The sequence below is a fragment of the Thermobia domestica genome, chromosome 3 (genome assembly GCF_964235325.1).
Source record: "Thermobia domestica chromosome 3, izTheDome1.hap1.1, whole genome shotgun sequence".
NCBI classification, from domain to species: domain Eukaryota; kingdom Metazoa; phylum Arthropoda; class Insecta; order Zygentoma; family Lepismatidae; genus Thermobia; species Thermobia domestica.
The window spans coordinates 23,836,646-23,855,619 of record NC_137456.1 but is presented as its reverse complement, the minus strand read 5'-3'; the positions used below and the strand labels follow the sequence as shown (position 1 = coordinate 23,855,619).

General features: G+C 36.5%; 1 long non-coding RNA gene across 1 annotated transcript in view; it reads left to right on the top strand.

Moving 5' to 3' along the window:
• The first annotated feature begins 1,141 nt into the window (after positions 1-1,141).
• Positions 1,142-18,974, top strand: part of LOC145681397 (uncharacterized) — a 368,906-nt gene continuing 351,073 nt past the window's right edge. Inside the window, exon 1 of the long non-coding RNA XR_014130769.1 lies at positions 1,142-2,598. This is a non-coding gene — a long non-coding RNA (uncharacterized LOC145681397). The remainder of the gene's footprint in view (positions 2,599-18,974) is intronic.

The window sequence follows — 18,974 nt, the reverse complement described above, 5'->3', positions numbered from 1 at the left end:
ATCTTTGAGTTTAACGTCCGACGTTTATGCCCTGGAAGCTAAGGGAGACGATGGCTAAAGCAAGTGATGATGATGGAAGGATTAGTGCAATGAGAATGTGGGAGGAAACGAGAGTAAAACCCACCGACATGATATTGTCCACCACAAACTTACTTGGCCGGGGATCGAATCAGGAATCCCATACACCAGAGGTAAGCACTCTTACCACTGAGCCACCATGTCCCCTGACAGGAATAACGGATATTATTGGCACTGAAAATAAAAGCACTGAAGTGGCAACAAGCAAAACATGTTACAATGATGATTAGAGGGTAAAAACAGTGCATAACTAAATACTAACGAACAAGAAACGATCTTGGAAACCTCCTGATACAAAATGATGAGACACAATCAAGAATCCTGCTATATAACGTGGAAAAGAATGTCCAAGATAGATTATTGTGGAGAAGGGTTGGAGAGACCTTCATCCAGTAATGGATTTACAATGTGTTTTGTGTGTGAATATTTGCATAATGAAACCCGCGACGTAAATTGTTTATTCTCATACAATTATGCTCATAAGATGTTAAACTTCTATAGGCCTATATATCTCTGCGTAAGAAATAATAGATATATTGTTGTTTGTCTATACTCATATTTTGAACGATTCTTTTAAAACAGATTTTAAAAATTAACCTAAGATTTTATTTCTCCTGTTTGTTCACGGCTCTCTCACGAAATGAGGGGTTTAGGGAGAAAGGAGCGAGAGGTGACCTAAAGGGCAAGAAGGGCGGAGTAATCTCAAAGAACCCTGAAACTAGCTATAGAATAATAAAATATTTGCGTTCAAAACATATTCGAACTCGCAAGGACGGAGAGCTTTAACTGTATACTTTACTGTTATTGTATGGAAAATTACTTGAAGCAACAGATTGGGCACTATAACATGATGCAATGAGGTACTACTACTAATAATAACAAAAAAAGAAGTTATTATTATAAGGATGGTGTCGAAATTAAGTTACCGCAAAATTTTTAAATCTAATGTCATGTGCTGTTCAGTTGATGGTTTGAGGGGTGCGAGGGGGCTACACTTGTTTCGGCCTGGATAGAGAGAGAAGCATGCTCTGCGGTCTCAGTTCTCACACTTTTGTCAGACCGACGCGGTCCTGCAGGGGCTGGTGTTGTCCCCAATTGTATCGTATGTACTGCATATAGTTTGTGCAAGATTCTATTTTTACTTTTCTGCTTCTGCTAACAAAACAGAGGCAGAGAGACAAGCGTATACAGCAGGGATGCGAGCAAGACACTGACTGCCCTAATTGCACAGATTGCTTAACGATCTAGAAGTTTTTATCTCAGCATTACTTCCGTACACATTTATTAAAAACAAATAAATTATGAATATTAATAATTGGAAGTGTGGGAATTTGTGGAAAACGTATTTCTCGTTAAAAGTGTACAGGAAAAAAAAAATATGTGATTGTGTTATTAAGTGGATTTGTATATAGGTGTGTATTTGTGCAAGTTTTCATACGATCAACATTTTTTTTCTGTGTCCTTTTATTTAAAAAGAAAACAAAAGAATAACTAAAAAAAAACAGCTGGAATGCAAATTTCTCATAGTTGCCTTGTGGTAAATTTCTTCTTTGTTCAACAATTTGTACTTTAAAACGAAATTCCTCAACGTTACAAGGAAGAAGAAGAAGAAGAAGAAATAATTTTGTAAATTAAATTTCTAGGGTATTCTTACTGTACTGGTTTCTTTTTCTTCAACACAAAAACAAGAAGAAAAAAAAACAAATAATAAATATCAACAAGAACGAAGGAAGGAAAAATAAGTGAAATAGCACAATGTACTTTAAAGAGCACTAGTGTGTGTGTGTGTGTGTGGTGTCTCTTGTTGAAATATACAATATTATTATTATTATTATTATAACATTATAAACGTACCATCTGACAGCACCATTTTGGTTTGTTTGGACCTCAGCTTCTTTTATATAGCTAAAAGAGAGGTGGTAAAGTTCTGAACTTTTGCTAATGCTAACCCAGTCGCGAACGGAGCAGACGATGATATCCTAGTGAACGACTCTCGAACCCAGCCAACTTTTGGTAGCTCAAGGATTTTCATCAATGAAACGAGAGTTGTTATTGCGACTCGTTCAGTTGTGAGCCGGAAAGACTGCTGAGGAGAGCGCGTTGGAAAAATTTTTCACTCAGAACAAAACAGTGTAAATTGGTTTATTTTTCTTTCTTCTTTTTCTTTTTTTTAACGTAACAATCAACATAGAATGAAGAGGAAGAAAATCCCAGGAAAGGCAGAACACAGCATTGGAAATTCTTCGTACAATGATGATATAGATACAAGATCCAACTCGAAAAAAAATCTTGGTGCAAACTGGAAATGAATTTCGTTAACCGAAATGCGTAGAAAGAAAGAAAAAACAAAAACCGAATAAAATGTGAATTTTTTCCTTTTTCAAAAAAAAAAAAAAAAATGCAGAAAACGAATCGAACTTGTCAAAACATGTATACAACTTTCTTTGGAAGAGAAACTAAAAGAAATGCGCCCCACTGCGGACTTCGAGGGAATCACATAACATGCATTTATTGCTGTTGGTGAGTAGATGAATTTATTTCTTTTAACTCTTTTTGGTTTTACCTGTTTTCGATATTGTATAGTTTACTTCGGGAAAGGGGCTATTCAATGGTTACTTTTACGACTGTCTTATTCTTTTTTTTTTTTCTTCTTTACATCGTACTAATATCCTCCATAAGCAAAAGGAGACCAGGGGCGTAATTTAGGGGGGGGGGTAAGGAGCAATTATCTCTTAAAGACATGTACTTGTTAATCAGTAGTGAATGCAAAATTTTAAACTACTTACATTGGTGGTTAGTTCTGCCCCTCCCCTTTTTCCTTAAGTAAATCATAAAATGGCAATACAGAATGAAAGAGTTATTTAATGTAGCTGAATTGCGTGACTAAGGAACTTTTTTTTGTTGGTAAAATGAGACTAAAATGAAACTGAAAGCAGGGACGTACGCAGCGGGTGGGTCCTGGGGGTCCGGACTCCCCCCCCCGAAATTTCGACTTTGTGTAAATTTAGCCTTATTTTAGGGGTAATTTAGGAATTTTAATATAAAATACCCTCATTTTGGGTTTGGACCCCCCAAAATAAATTCCTGGGTACGCCACTGACTAAAAGCCTCATGAAAACCCACAAACATGACGTTGTTTACCACAAACTCACTTGCATCGATAATAGGGCATTCATCTATGATGCGAGGGTCTCCTGGTTCTATCCCTGGCCTCGCAAGTTTATGTTGAACAACATCGTGTCCCGAGTTTTTCCTTTTCTTGTCGTCAGGGGCGGATCCAGGTCCGACTTCTGGGGGGAAGGGACAGTGGGTTGTCATGCTGCTACTTTTAAGGGCTCCAAACTTTGAGATGGGTTTTATTTATGTATATATATATAAAATAAAAGTTTCTTCTGGGGGGGCGATGGCCCCCCTTGGATCCGCCCCTGATTCTCGTATCCTTATTACTTCAATTATTTAATTACTAATTCAATTTTGTTAATTATCCGTCTCCTTTATGCTTAGGGACGTAAAAAGAGAAATTTAATTCGACTTGAAATCGAACCAAGATCTTTCGCACCAGAAATACATACTTTACCACTGATTGATCGTGTCTTTGTTCCTGTTGGATATTAAAAGTGGCACAAAGTGCTTTTAAATGCTACACATACAGTTGAGAAGTTGAAGATAGGATATAGCATGTGATAACAGAAAGATGATGGATGTTTTCAGACAAGAGTCATGGAAGATTATAAAAGTTAAGTAAGAAGATTAAGATTATGATTTTTAGTTTTTTGAGATAGATTGATGTGAAGACTCGTGATTATAGAAATAGTTAAGATATAGAATAAAGAGGTCAATAACGATATTGTGTTTTTTAGTAATAGAGTTATTCTGGACGTGACAGTAATAGTCACACACTTTATGTAACATTAGATATTTAACATTGGCGCAGTCGTTTTGAAGAAATCTACGTTCCAAGAATGTCAACAATTCCGAATTTTCCACCCTTTAACATTGAAACAGATCGTCTACAATCCTACTTAGATCGGTTTGAGCATTTATGCATAGCAGGACAAATACCTGAGGAGAGAAAAGTGTCAACTTTGTTTACAGTGATGGGTACAGAAGCATATGAACAGCTGTGCAATATCTGTTGGCCAGTTTCACCTGCAGAAAAATCGTACACTGAAATCAAGGAAGCAATGAAAGGATATTATGCCACTAAAGTAAATGTGATATCGGAACGTTATCAATTTCACACCATGAAGCAAAAACCATACCAATCAATAACTAGTTTCGTTTTAGACCTGAAAAAGCAATCCTCGTACTGTGAATATACATGTTGTTTAGAAGAGAATTTACGAGATCAGTTTGTCTTTGGTGTGGCAGATGAAGGGATAAGGCGTAAACTATTAAACACCAGAGATTTGACTTTTCATAAAGCTACTGAAATTGCACTAACGATGGAAAGCACAGAACAGCAATTGCGGTTATTCAAGCCTGGCACTGACCATAAAGTGAATTCAATTCAAACCGTGAAAAGTCGTTTTTCAAACTTCACAGATAATCGGACATCCAGTTCCAGCTCATCATCACCTAGAGCATCTCCGAAGCCCAGGTCAAGTTGTAACTATTGCAGGTTAACACATAAGAAAGGAGCTTGTCCTGCTTGGGGGAAGACTTGTCTCAAATGTGGAAGAAAAAACCATTTTGCACTAGCATGCCAGTACGACAGTTTTGTGACACAAGAAGTTAAACAGCAAACTCTTACTATAGATGAAATGCCGTCACAGAAAAATAACGACAGTCAACCAGAACAGGAAGAGTTGATCAATTTGGCTAGATTAATGCATTTAGACACCTTATCTTGTGGAAAGGAAGAAGAGATACAATTACCCGATACGAGTACAGACAATGGTTTAGCTGACATTTTATTTTATGATCAGAGTGAAAAGAAAATGACAAAGTGCAAGGAAGACATAGACGAGTCAAACGTAGGATGTGAGCAATTGTTTACTTCTGATTCCATGGAAGAAAAACAAGAAAGTAACCCATTCATGGGAACAATCGAAACTCCTCAAGTCACATCATCAAAACGATTTCAACAGGTATTCACAAAGTGGTTTGTCACCCGAAAAGGAAGAAGAAGTGAACGAGGGAATGCTAAGAGTGGTACTTGGCCGAAGCAGGTTGATGAGAATAGAGGTTATACAGCGCCGAAGACCATCGCAGTGCCTGAACACATGCAAGATCGAGAGCAAATTATTTCACAGCTTATAAAGAACCAAAATGCAATGCAAGCGCAGATTAACTTTTTGATGACCAGATTAAATCAGCGGAAGAAAAGAAAGAAGTTCGTGGATTGGCAGTATAGTGAGTCTAGTTCTGGTTGATGGAACGTAAATATTTAACATGTGTGGTTTCATTTATTTTGTTATAGCTTTCATTTTGTAAAGGGGGGAGAATGTTGGATATTAAAAGTGGCACAAAGTGCTTTTAAATGCTACACATACAGTTGAGAAGTTGAAGATAGGATATAGCATGTGATAACAGAAAGATGATGGATGTTTTCAGACAAGAGTCATGGAAGATTATAAAAGTTAAGTAAGAAGATTAAGATTATGATTTTTAGTTTTTTGAGATAGATTGATGTGAAGACTCGTGATTATAGAAATAGTTAAGATATAGAATAAAGAGGTCAATAACGATATTGTGTTTTTTAGTAATAGAGTTATTCTGGACGTGACAGTAATAGTCACACACTTTATGTAACATTAGATATTTAACAGTTCCTATCTTTTATTTTAATATATTGTAACTATTTTAAGAATTACTGTCCCTTTTCAACATGGAGGCTACTTGTATTAAGGCATAAAATCCATACATTTATCACTCTGTAGGGATTAAACACGAGTCTCTCACGTTTCTTGCACTAAAGGCAAGAACGCTGACCATTTATGATATCATATTCTAATATATAGTTTGCAAATTCTCAGTTTTATTTTTATGTAAGTACAGTTTTTTTTCTTCCAAAAAGCACAGTCATATGTCTTTTAATTACGATTACGATATTATCGTAATCGTAACGTAGAAAATGTAAATAGCCTATTTTGGTTTTAAGTAAATGTCTCAAATGGCCAAGTAGAAATAAGTAAATTTGTTTAATTGTTCTAAGGTTATGAATATACCGAGCTGGGTGATTTTTTAAAGTTCTATCTTTAATGTTTTCGTATATATATATATATATATATATAAGGCTTAGTAACAATAAATACTATTTAACATAAATTACGTAGTTCATGGTACACCGAGCTCTAGGTTCGATTCTTGGTGGGAGTACCTTGAGAAATTTACGGTGGTTCAGATTTCCCCTTGAATTCTAGGTCCCGTCTTATTTAGCTTATCGACAAGGGACGCTAAACTGCCACGAACGAAAATATCTATAGTGCATAAGTTTGATTGTCCAATAATTATGACGCCATTAGCTGTGCAAGCAAACTTCTAGCCTATAGGAATAAACATAGAAGCAGTGTCACATCTAGAAAGTAAAAATTTGGGGGGGGGGGGGGAATACACCCAGAACCCAAACTATGATAGGTACTATCATGAGTTTACTAGGAAACTTTTTAAAAATATATACTATAAATAATAGCTTAAATTATTTTTGTCACTCAAAAAACTGGGGATAGGTCCACCGGCTCCGGGGTAGATCGCCCACTGCCTAGAAGTAGTTAGAAGTTCGTAAGCATTTTGTAGATACTGTTTGGCTCACTTTTTCTTTAAGTATTGTCTGTACGTTATTCAGTTAAAAAAAAAAAAAAATGGCGTAGACTAGAGAAAAGCATTCTAAGTATATGACTGTAAATTACGTGTAAAAATGAATACAACTTATCTGTTCTCTCAATTTATTTTGAAGAGTTCTTATTCTCGTGGCTAAGTGGTTAATAAATATTTTGATTTGAGCATGCGGGACCTGGGTTCGATTCCCAATGGAAGTATCTATAGTTTACATCAGTACATTAAATTATAATTCTCCATCTTGTAGTTTTGGAAAAGTTTTTTTTTCTTCTAAACAAACCAAGAAAACTTATAATTTTATCTATAGTCTGGTTTGATTTGATTACAATTCACTCTTATGTTCGGTATACCCGGTCGAAAAGGTGTAAAAAAATTTTTTTCTGGTCACACATTCGAATTGAGGTTTTCCTAGATCACAGCAGGCAAATGCTGGGATGGTACTTAACATATAGGTTCCAGGCTCCTTCGTTCCTTCCCATTCCTCTGATAGTGTGATTGCCGATGGATGTCATCCCTTATACGTGATGGGGTAGCATGGCCATGGATGCCGAAAGCCCACAAATCTAATTCCTAATTCCTCCTAACTCTTTTTGTTATATAATTTTTAACACGAGAGAGCTTTACTGATATTATTCCACTTTTTTTTTTTTTTTTTAATGTAACGAATCATCCAATTTGCAGTTAATTTATACATTACATATCCATTGAGACAAACTTGTTACTACACATTTAGTAGTATATTGGGTTTGTTGACCAGAAAAATAAGAAAGGGGCCAAGGTGGCTCAATGGTAGAGTGTTCACCTCTAGTGGGTGGGATCTCTGATTGGATTCTACCTCGCGCAAAGTGAGTTTTGTGGTGGATAAATACCGTGTTCGTGGGCTTTCTCGGAGTTCTCCCGTTTCCTCCCACTTTCTTCACTCCACCATTTCATTCCTCATCATCACTGTCTCCCTTACGGTGCATAATCGTGGGACGTTAAACTAAATATTTAATTTCAAGAAATAAACATTATTGTTCGTATTTATTGAAGCGCAAAATTGGTTTTGGTCACATACAAGCCTTACATGCAGTGATGATTCCGGGAAGTAGCCAGGGGAATTCCCGGATCTTCGAATCCCCCCCCCGAGCCAAAAAGAGTTACCAGTATTTTCACAGCACTACTTTAATCCCCTCCGTATTCGAATTCCCCCCAAGGAGGAATCACTTGAAATCAACACTTCTTACACACTCTCCCTTCACCTCATTTCCATATAGTTCGTGCGTAGAGCTCAATAGTTTTCAGGTGTTATCAAATGCACGACAGAGCATTTCAGGTCAACTTAATAGAATGCTAACAATAAGAAATGTGAAATTATATACAGTATATATTATATTGTATATATAAACATTGTCAGTTTGAAAAATGAAAAAAAAAAATGAAATCTTTGAGTTTTACGTCCCACGGTTTTGCTGCTTAGGCTAAAGGAAATGGTGATAATGAGAAATGAATGAAAATGGTGGAATGAAAGTGGGAGGAAACGGGAGAACCCCGAGAAACCCCACGAGCACAGTGTTTGTCCACCACAAAGTCCACACGGCGCGAGCTGGGATCGAACCAGGACCCCAAGCACCGGAGGTGAACGCTCTACCACTGAGTTACTGTGGCCCCCTCTGTCAGTTTGAAGGGGCCGCGGTGGCTCAGTGGTAGAGCGTTCACCTTTGATGCATGGTGTCCCGGGTTCAAACCCTGCTCCATCCAAGTGAACTTTGTGGTGGGCAAACACCATGTGTGGGGGTTTCCTCAGGGTTTTCTCGTTTTCTCCCACTTTTTTCACTCCACTATTTCATTCGTTTCTCATCATCACCGTTTCCTTTAGCGTAGCCGGCATAAACGTGGGACGTGAAACTCAAAGATTTCATTTCATTTTTTCTGCCAGTTTGAATGTTTTTTTTTTTTTTTTGTATATATTTTATTTGTATATCGTGAACTGTATGATACCAAATAAAAATAAAAGAGTTCCACATTTGTGCGCTAAAACTAGCATAGAACGAGAGAGAAATCGCTATAATTTAACAAAAATGTGTTGACAGGAGGGTTGCCAAGCAATCTGTGCAATTTTGTTAAAATCATTGATGGAAAGAAAGAAAAAAACTGGTATTGTTAAAAAAAAAAAATACCGGATTCAGAATCTGAAAATATGTCAGAAAATTATTTGTACAGATGCTACATGTTTAACAAAAGTTCTAAAGTTTGAATAACAATGTAGCCCTCGCTAGCAAGAATGCTCCGTAAGAAAAAACATTACATAGAGGATAGCATACAACGCCTTATGTGCATTTTCACAAGGCATTTTTAAGTGACAGTAACAATAAAGAGGACCCACTCGTGCGTCTTCGGCAACGTAATCCTGTCACGGACGTACACAGCGGATTGGTTAGTGCTTAGGGTCAAAGAGACCCCTATCTGAAATCTCGACTTTCCTGTAAGTTTAGGAGTAATTTTAATATAATTTAATAAATTTTAATATAATTTAATAAATTTTAATATAATTTAATAAATTTTAATATAATTTACCCTTATATTGAATTTGAACCCCTGAAAAGCTGTGCACAAGGAAATAAATTTCTACGTACGTACGTGTCCTCTGTAGTACATGTTCGCATACAGTTATTGTCACTGTTTTCTGTTCCCACACTTACCGGTGAATCACGAACATTGACGACGCTAAGGAGAGAAGAGAAAAATGAAATGAAATATTTTTAAGTTTTACGTCCCACGGTTATGCCGGCTAGGCTAAAAGAAACGGTGATGATGAGAAATGAATGAATTGGTGGAATTAAGAAAGTGGGAGGAAACGGAAGAACCCCGAGAAAACCCACGCACACGGTGTTTATCAACCACAAAGTTCACTTTTCGCGAGCTGGAATCGAAGAAAGCACCCCATGCACCAGGGGTGAACGCTCCACCACTGAGCCACCGCGACCCCTAGACAGGAAGGGAGGGGGCGCCCTTAGTAGTATCATAATTATCGTCCATCCTCTCCCCAACTACCCTCGCACGTGTTGTAAGGTAGGTCACATAATATAAATCAATTTTCGGTATAGAAAAAGAAAACTGGCCCAATTTATTATATGCATATATAAAAATAACGTATTATGCGCGTATACAATTCTTTTTAACCACGTAATAATTTCTCAATAAATTCACCAAAAGTACCGGATGAAAATATGGCAGCACCCGGCAACGCTGATGCAGGCGCGGTATTTAAATCCCACTTTTTTCGCGCGAGAAAATTGGAGCAGTGTAGCAAATCAACGATAAAAAACATCAAACTAAATAACTTTTTGGCAAGTTTGGAGTTGAACATTCCGTTAAGCGTGGAGATTATATGAAACGTCCATCTAAAGCGTAACCTGGGATTGGAAATCGCATGATGTCCCATGAAGAATCCAAACTTGAGTTTGCCGGACCGAAAATGCGTAAGATAACTACATAGGTGCAAGAGAACTTTATTTACCCGTGATATTGTTAATTCTGAAAGAAAGAAAAAAAAAAAAAAGATACATTCATCGTTCGTTGTCAATTAACGAACAGTCAATATTATTTTAATTGAAAACGTTCTTATCTTCTGGCAGGATTGGTTGATTTAAACCAGCTGATTTTAAAAATAAAACAACAACTGGTTTAAACCAAAAAATGAAAAATGTTCGTAAGAATGTAAGTGTTCGTAAAATCTTGATGAGCACACATTTGTGGGTTATCACGTTTCACTCCCGTATAATATTCGTATTATATTCAGACCTAAATTCCCCATTCATTACTCAAATACATTATACAGTGAAACCTCTGAATAACGGACACCAATGGGACATGCATTTTTGTCCGTTACTGAGAGGTGTCCGTTACAGAGAGGTTGCAGAAATTTAATTTCTCACAACGGTAATTGTATGCATTAATATACAGTAAATGCATTATGTGTGAGCGTAAATACGTAAAATCAATATGAAAATATATTGTAGGATACTGGGAGGGATGAAGGAGAAATTCATTTATGTTAAATAATATTATTACTGGGGGTGTGTTAATATATTCATATATTGCAAAAGATAATGCGTGATGATAATTTTCTTAAGTACATGTCATCACCCTTTAAAAAAAAATCCACTCTCTTTTGCACTGCATCAAGTGATGAAGAATAATATGCTAAAGATGTTTGAATATTTTCCTACATGGAAAGGGAAAGCAGCAGGGAGAGCGTTTTTCATTTATTTCAAATTCTCAGAACCTTCTCAAAAGATGCGTTAAGAACCAACTAACCGACTAAACTTTTTTGTTTAGCGAAAAATCATGATTTTCCTCAGTAAAATTCATTAGTAAGTGTCCTCTGAGAATCCTCAATACAGTTGCTTAAGACTCATGATGGATACACTTGTGGGGAAGACATTTCTATCTACTGTAATATATCGCAGGGCCGAGAATAATTCCTGTCCGTTATGAAGAGGTTATTCAAACGTTTTGGGGAAAAAAGGACTGTCTGCGTCCGTATCTGAGAGTGTCCGTAAAAGAGAGGGTTTTGTTCCGTAAGAGAACATATATTTTTGCCGGGACAAAAAAATCTGTCCGTATTATAGAGGTGTCCGTTGTTGAGAGGTGTCCGTTAAGGGAGGTTTCACTGTACTACAAAAGCAACTTTTGTTTTTTTATAAGTTTATGAATGTTTCTTTTGTGATTTTTCTATAGTTTGTTATTATTGTTATGCAATTTCAATAAACAAATCTAAATATTGTTTCGTTTTAATAATGTTTACTGATTGATAAAATACTTCGAAATGCCGTAATTTTTTTTTGGGGGGGGGGAGTCATACAAACCCCACGAGAGGCACTTATTGAAATCAGAAGTATCTTTGGTGTCTATTTATAATATAAATAGACACCAAATATAAGCTAAATAGGTCAGAGCTAAAGTGGACTCAAATAATTCGTATCTTTATTCACTTTTCGTGCTAATATGCAAATTAAGTTGTGGTATTCCTTTAACTTGGACTACTAAAAGTCGTAGTGAACTAACTTGAACTAAATCAGTTCGTCTGTACTCTGCAGTATTTTGAAATTGTCCATATGTAATTCTGTATAATGACTTTACTTCTGCAACTGTTTATCTTTTTGTCCTTCTGAAATGACTCGTGACAATTATATTAACAAGTATGTAAAGATCAGTACAACGTATTTTTATCAGGAGTCCTTCGTAAGTGAGTCGCCAGACGTATCACATTTGTGACCAATCAGTCCTGATTTCGAGTTCAAATGGAGAACAATTTCTCTCGAATGTAAGCCGAGAAGTGGTTTGGATTCCGCTTTAAGCTTATGTGACCCCTTCCAGCATAACCATGTTGTTGTATAATAACACAAAGGCGGAACAAACTTACTTCTGTTCATATGTGATATAAATACAGAGCAAATTATTTAAACAAACAAACAAAAAAACTGGTAAAGCAAAAAAACCCGGGTTTTTTGTTTTTTTTTTTCAATAAAAACTATGGTTTTTGCCAACCCTGTCTTCTGGATCAGGTAACTTGTTAGTGATTCCTGAATGCTGATAATAGTTCTGATTTAATGTTCACTTGGATGATTCGTAGTGTTTTCAGTTACAAAAGACCTCAGGTATTGTAACTAGTATTGTGTTCTACAGGTCTTTGATTTCCGCGTTCCTTAATATTACCTCATTTTATATAATGTACTATTTTTCAGTTATGTTATGCGATTTAAGAACCATCTTTATATACTTAAAGAAATTATAAATGAATTGAAAACTATTACAACTATGCTTATCATTTTCAAAAGTATTACATGTAACTTCTTGGCTCAAAGTGATGTTATGACGAAATTTCATATTCACAAACATCTTATTTGAGGTTTCATTAACTTTTAATTTGCTTTGATTGGTGTTATTTTGACAAAATATAGTCTATAATCAATGCACACTTTCAATTTTTCAGTTTTAGTACTTACATTTGGCTTAAATTAAGGAATGTTCATATTTAGTGTATTTTATCAGGATAATATGCCTTCAAACACACAATTGAAAGTAGAGGCTGCTCCTGACAGCCGATCCGTTGGGAGGGCAAGGGGTCTGGTTCACCCTAAGATTTATTTGTATCTAAGAAAATAAAAAAGTTCGCATGAGTATGTCGTGTAGGCTAAAGCGGACGGTGATTACGAGAATGAATGAAATGGAGGAATGAACAAAGTGGGAGGAAACGAAATAACCCCGAGAAAATCCACACACAAGGCACCAGAGATGTACGCTTACTACTCTGACACCGTGGTCGCCATATTTGTATTCAAATCTGCATTGATATCTTGTAAGATTACATCTGACAGACCTGAATGGGTCCTTCAAAAAGTTATACAGAAATCGGTGTGAAGTGAAATTAGTAACGAAAAACAGAAAAAAAAAAGTTACTACCACGTCCAGTATTTAACGCGCTAGACTTGATGTACAGGATCCTGAGTTCGGTTTCTGGTGGGAAAGCATCGAAATTTGAAGAGTGTCTCAGTGCTGAGAAAGGAAGCTAAACTTCCACAAACGAAGCAACAAGAAGGAATAGGAGGGAGTCGGTCAGAATATGTTTAAAGGTGCCATCCCGTCATCCGCCTGGTGAAAAAGATATATATATTTAAAAAAATCAGTTAGAGTTATCTATCTCATCGGATTCAAACCTAAAACCTCTCGATTGCAAGGAAAGAACGTAACAAGTAGCCTGACACATCATCTCATTGTATTTTATTATGAACTATCACAATATCTGTTCGCACGGTAAGAATACGTTTCATTTTGGACATGAAGAGTTGAATTTGGATTTAAATGCATTCGAATTATCATTGTTCATCTCAGCGACCTCGAAAACTATGGATTCGACAATAATATCGGTTATTTTCGATCATTTTTATATACCTCCCTCTCCTCTCTAGTGCCGGATTTTGGTTTGATGGGTCCCGAAGCTAATGAATGGGACCCTTTATACGTGAAGTTTTTTTCTATCAGCGATAAAATGTCACCTTTTTAAAAAGGTTTGAATGTATGCTATATGCTAATTTGTGGACCTAAAGGATGTTTAAATGGAAACAGGGTCCATTACAAGCGGGGCTGGATAACAGGGACCTCATTACAAGTGGGGCTGAAAATTAGAACCCTAGACCCTATTACTTGCTTCATAAAAGCCTATCACATAACAATACAAAACAACATTGTTGCATGTGCGTTTTATCTTATTCGCTTTTTCTTATAATTTCGAAATTGCATTACAGTCCGTTTTTACGTTTTTTCTTTAAATTTTTGGACCCCCAAGCGAATGAGACCCTAAGCTGTAGCTTGTTTAGCTTATGCGTAAATCGGGCACTGCTCCTCGCCGAAGTTGCCGGACTGAATTTGGATTTAAACGGTATCAGAAGTATCACTGTTCATCTCAGCGACCCCGAAAACTATGTATTCGACATTCATATCGGTCATTTTCGATCATTTTTAAATATCTGCCCTCCCACTCCCTTAAGTTGCACCATCGAAGTTAAATGATAAAAACCATCCTAGGCTCGAACCTCATTGATGATCGAGATCGGTTGGGTGATTCAAGAGTTATTAAGTCACACAGCGACTTTCGTTTTTATATATAGGCCTGTAGAGTGCTTTTTTTTTTTTTTTTTTTTTTTTTTTTTTTTTTTTTTTTTTTTTTTTTTTTTTTTTAGAGTTTGGTCTACCACCAACGCTCTTTTGTATAGTTATCCTGTCAGTCAGTGTGTCTCTCCATTCAGGAGAGAAAAAAATACATTTGTATTTGGAGGATCACTAAAAATTTTGCCCTGATTCTCGGAGAATACTTCTAAATAGTTTACGGTTTGATCACGACAGTTACCTATAAGTGTGCCAGACCATAGTGTAGATTTATACAAAGGATAGTATTAATAATAGTATGGAACCAAGGGCGCCGATTTCTCTGTAATATTTGGGGGGGGGGGAGAGAATTCAGATGCAGAAGGTATATATATATATGAAGATTTTAAGACAAATTGCACTCAAATTATGCCAAATATTGTATACTCATAAATACAATATGGGGACCCAAATGAGTTTTGGGGGGCCCGGGTCCGGCTGAAGAGAATAAATAAAAATTCGAGCTATCTAGTTTTTGGATTAATCAAGGTTCTAGATAAAAAGTCGAGATTCCGAGGTTTCGCGTTCCTCATTAAAAGTGACTATATTAATCTATATAACCCGAAGTTTTATTCATTCAAACTCTATAACTCGAAGATGTGAAAGTTCCTTAAATTAAATAACATGACTAGTAAAAATAAAATACTAGATACGAATAAAACCCAATTACAATACACGTTAGCAACAATGACAGGACTAGCAACCAGGGGCGGATCCGGGAAGGTGGCGATCGGGGCGATCGCCCCCCAGAAGAGGAGACTTTCTTATTTTATATATATAAATAAAACCCACCCCAAAGTTGGGAGCCCTTAAAAGTAGCAGTATGACAAACCCCCCCCCAGAAGTCGGTCCTGGATCCGCCCCTCCTAGCAACAATGACAATTACGTTAAACTATAGAGGTTCGAGTTATCGAGGTTGCATCAAGAAAAAATCGACTTAATAGAGAGGTAAACTTCGACTCCTAAAGGTTCGTAGACACGAAAGTTCGAGTTACCGAGGTTTTTAAATATGATTATGAAACCCTTAAAATTCGACTTAGCGGGGTTGTAATTTTTAAACATACCACTTACAGAAGTTATTTTGACATTGAGTGTTATAAAGAGAGTTCAAGGAAATGTAAAAAAAATCGAATTATCAAGGAATTTGAGTTATCGAAGTTCAACTGTAATAAAATCAACAAAAAAACATTCACAGCTGTATAAGAGTAATTAAGCACCAAAAATTTCTAATAATTTTATACCCTGGTTTTGGGTGAGGGCGGTGGGTATTTGATAACATGCAACAATAGGGGTCTACTTATAAAGTTGTTAGTAAAGTTTTTTAAAATTTTGTTTTTAATATCTGAGATTGAAAACAAATAAATTGACGAAATTCTATCCAATAGTGGCTTATTTGATTGTTAGATGGGTTTGCAGTCTTTTCAGTTATCCAGCTTAGAAGTACAGTAGAACCCCTCTAATCCGTCACCTTTGGGACTTGAGATGGTCGGAACACACAAAAAACGATCGGAGAAAAATATGGATTTACAATAAAATAAACTATCTCTGAACTCAAAAGTGACTGTATTGTTCTCTACAGTAAAAAAAAAGTGAAAAATAAGCACTAAAAACTGCACAGTACAGTACAGAAAACACGCACAACGAAAGAAACCATACAAGAGATGACGGAACACTAAAGTGGATATGCGGCAACAGCAAGTAAACAACAATGTCGCGACGGCAGTAAACGACAATGGGCCTTGTAAATAACGAACGAGTCGGGATAATCTCGGCTCGAGCACAGTCGGATCAACCGGAGTGGCGGACTAGAGGGGTTCGGCTGTATTCTAAAGCACGATAGCATGATTGGTCGCAGGTAAGATTTGATTTGCAATTCATTTGTGGAATTACTGTAATTAGTTATAAATTAGAGAAAATAATCTATTTAAAAACGTCAGCGTATTTTATAGTAAGAATTATTTTACTTTTCTTTTTAAGTTAATACTAGCTGAACCTGCGCTCTCTACACAGCGCATCATTCGCATATGAGCATAAATCTCCTTATCATTCCTTACAACATCTGTACATGCCCCTTTACAGACACAAGTGAAAGACGTATTGATTAAAAGAAAGCCAAGGGGTATCATAAAGGGGAGACTTTTCTCGATTATTTTTTCTCAATATCTCGTACCGTTCGCAATATTTGAGCCTGCTTCCGGTTGGAGTTTCTACACAGCGCATCATTCGCATATGAGCATAAATCTCCTTATCATTCCTTACAACACCTGTACATGCCCCTTTACAGACACAAGTGAAAGACGTATTGATTAAAAGAAAGCCAAGGGGTATCATAAAGGGGAGACTTTTTTCGATTATTTTTTCTCAATATCTCGCACCGTTTGCAAGATTTGAGCCTGCTTCCGGTTGGAGTTTCTAATTCGTATAGGACCAGTGTTTTCGTTCTTCTTGCATGCAGTAATAAGCAAATACATTACATACACAATTAATTATAATGTCAGTTATATATGGTGTTCATTGGGCAAAACACCCCCCCCCCAAAAAAAAAGGTTCATCTTAGAGTGGAGAAATGGTTATCCTTCCTTTTCCATTATTATTTGGCCATGAAACAAACACCTGAGACATATACAACCCCTATATACAACAGTGTGGTGTTGGAATGTATAATGCTTAGGATGTGATGCTTTAGTTTTTTTTTTTAACTTCAACACTTTTAATGTGCCCGTAAAAATGTAATAAAGAAATAGTGCCCATGTTTTTTAAATATTCAATTAGAACTGGACAATCTACATGAAATTTGCAATCGATCAGTGAAAACGTCATCTTTCTAGAGCCTGTAGTTTCCGAGATCTCATTGTCGAAAGGATTGGACACAAACATATAAACGTAGTTTAAAAGAGCTCCAAAGATGGCAACACAATTCATTTGCATTTAATTCGGAGAAGGCTTATTAAAGGCAAAGGCCTTTGAATAATAATTTAAAAGGATAAACGTTGTGAAAAATATTTCTTTAAGTAATTTATTTATAGTACACTCTTTTAAAAAAAATGTCTTTGTTATAAACGTGAAATCACAAATAACCGTAAATCAAAGGTTTGAAAGCTAAGGTTACAGGTTAGAGTTCGGTCACTCTTAATTGGTACTGTAGCATTTTAATAGATGGATTAACACGTGCTACATCCTTACACATGTATATAATTTTACGGGAAAGTACACTTTATTATGGAAAAGAGATGGAACTGTTGCGGGATTTTAAAAGTGGTATTGATTTTTGGGGAAGGAAGATACCAGGAATTGAAATTTCGAGACAGGTGTATCATTGACGTTCGAGATGGAACCCTTGCTTCAATTTTACTTTTAATTTAACGTCCCTTTCAGCAGCTAGGCTATATGAGGCTTGGACCTACAGCTTAACGTGGGATCCGAACTACATGAACTCCCGCCGGGAAATGAACAGTTGCTGCAAAGGGACGGTAATACGTTAATAAGAGATGTATTAATTATCGCTCAAAGCAGCGACACCCATGTCCTCCAAGGTCTTTGTCGTACCTTCCTCTCCAATGTTCAACTATACTTTTAGTATTTTTTTATGGCTTCTAAACTGTTGAATACACTGCTGTCCGGTAAAATAAAATATATTTAAAGATGTATGACCTGGTTTTGAGAGAAAAATAAGATGATTTTTTTTTTCGGCAACGAGACTACGTTTTCTTTTTGAACGATGTGTCATGCATATGTACGAGGTGAAGTTATTTTCATACTTGATGCCATGATATTCCGTAAGGACATTGGCCGCGTAAACTTATGTCTATGTGTATATTTGTTCCTTGCGACTGGAACTTTTTTTTTTTTTCGAGACGGGAAACAGAGCGGACGCAGGGTGATCGTTCTAGATCTGTCTGTTTGTATGTATGTGTGTGTGTGTGTGTGTTGTTCCAATTTTAAATTTCTCTGTTCGTATGCTTACACTTGGCCTGCCAATGTCTGGTTGCTCCGTCCACACTGTCTGCCGCATCTATTTTTACAGTCCTAGGTGCTAGCGACTCCCTTGCTCTAAAGATAGGCCCCCGAGTTCTGTTTCGAAGACACCCAAGATTCACTGGATGGATGGAAAGATTCTGCTTCGTCACCCCTCTTTACCTCTGGCTTTGCCCCGTTGTCTGTCCCACGAGTCGCTTACAATGTATTCACACAGGACTGGTTCTCCGTTGCCAATAAGCGGGTATTAAACCATACTTGTAAAGAGTGTGTGAAATTAAAATTACATTATTTGATTATCAGGTGTAATTTTTCGGTATCAGTTTACTTATATTATGCAACCCACACCAGCAGCAGATCATTCCAATACGTTTCTAGGCACTCTGATTCTTTTTGACATGATGTAAAGTTGAAAAACCATTTGATTAGCGTCTATAAAGACTAGCCTTGTC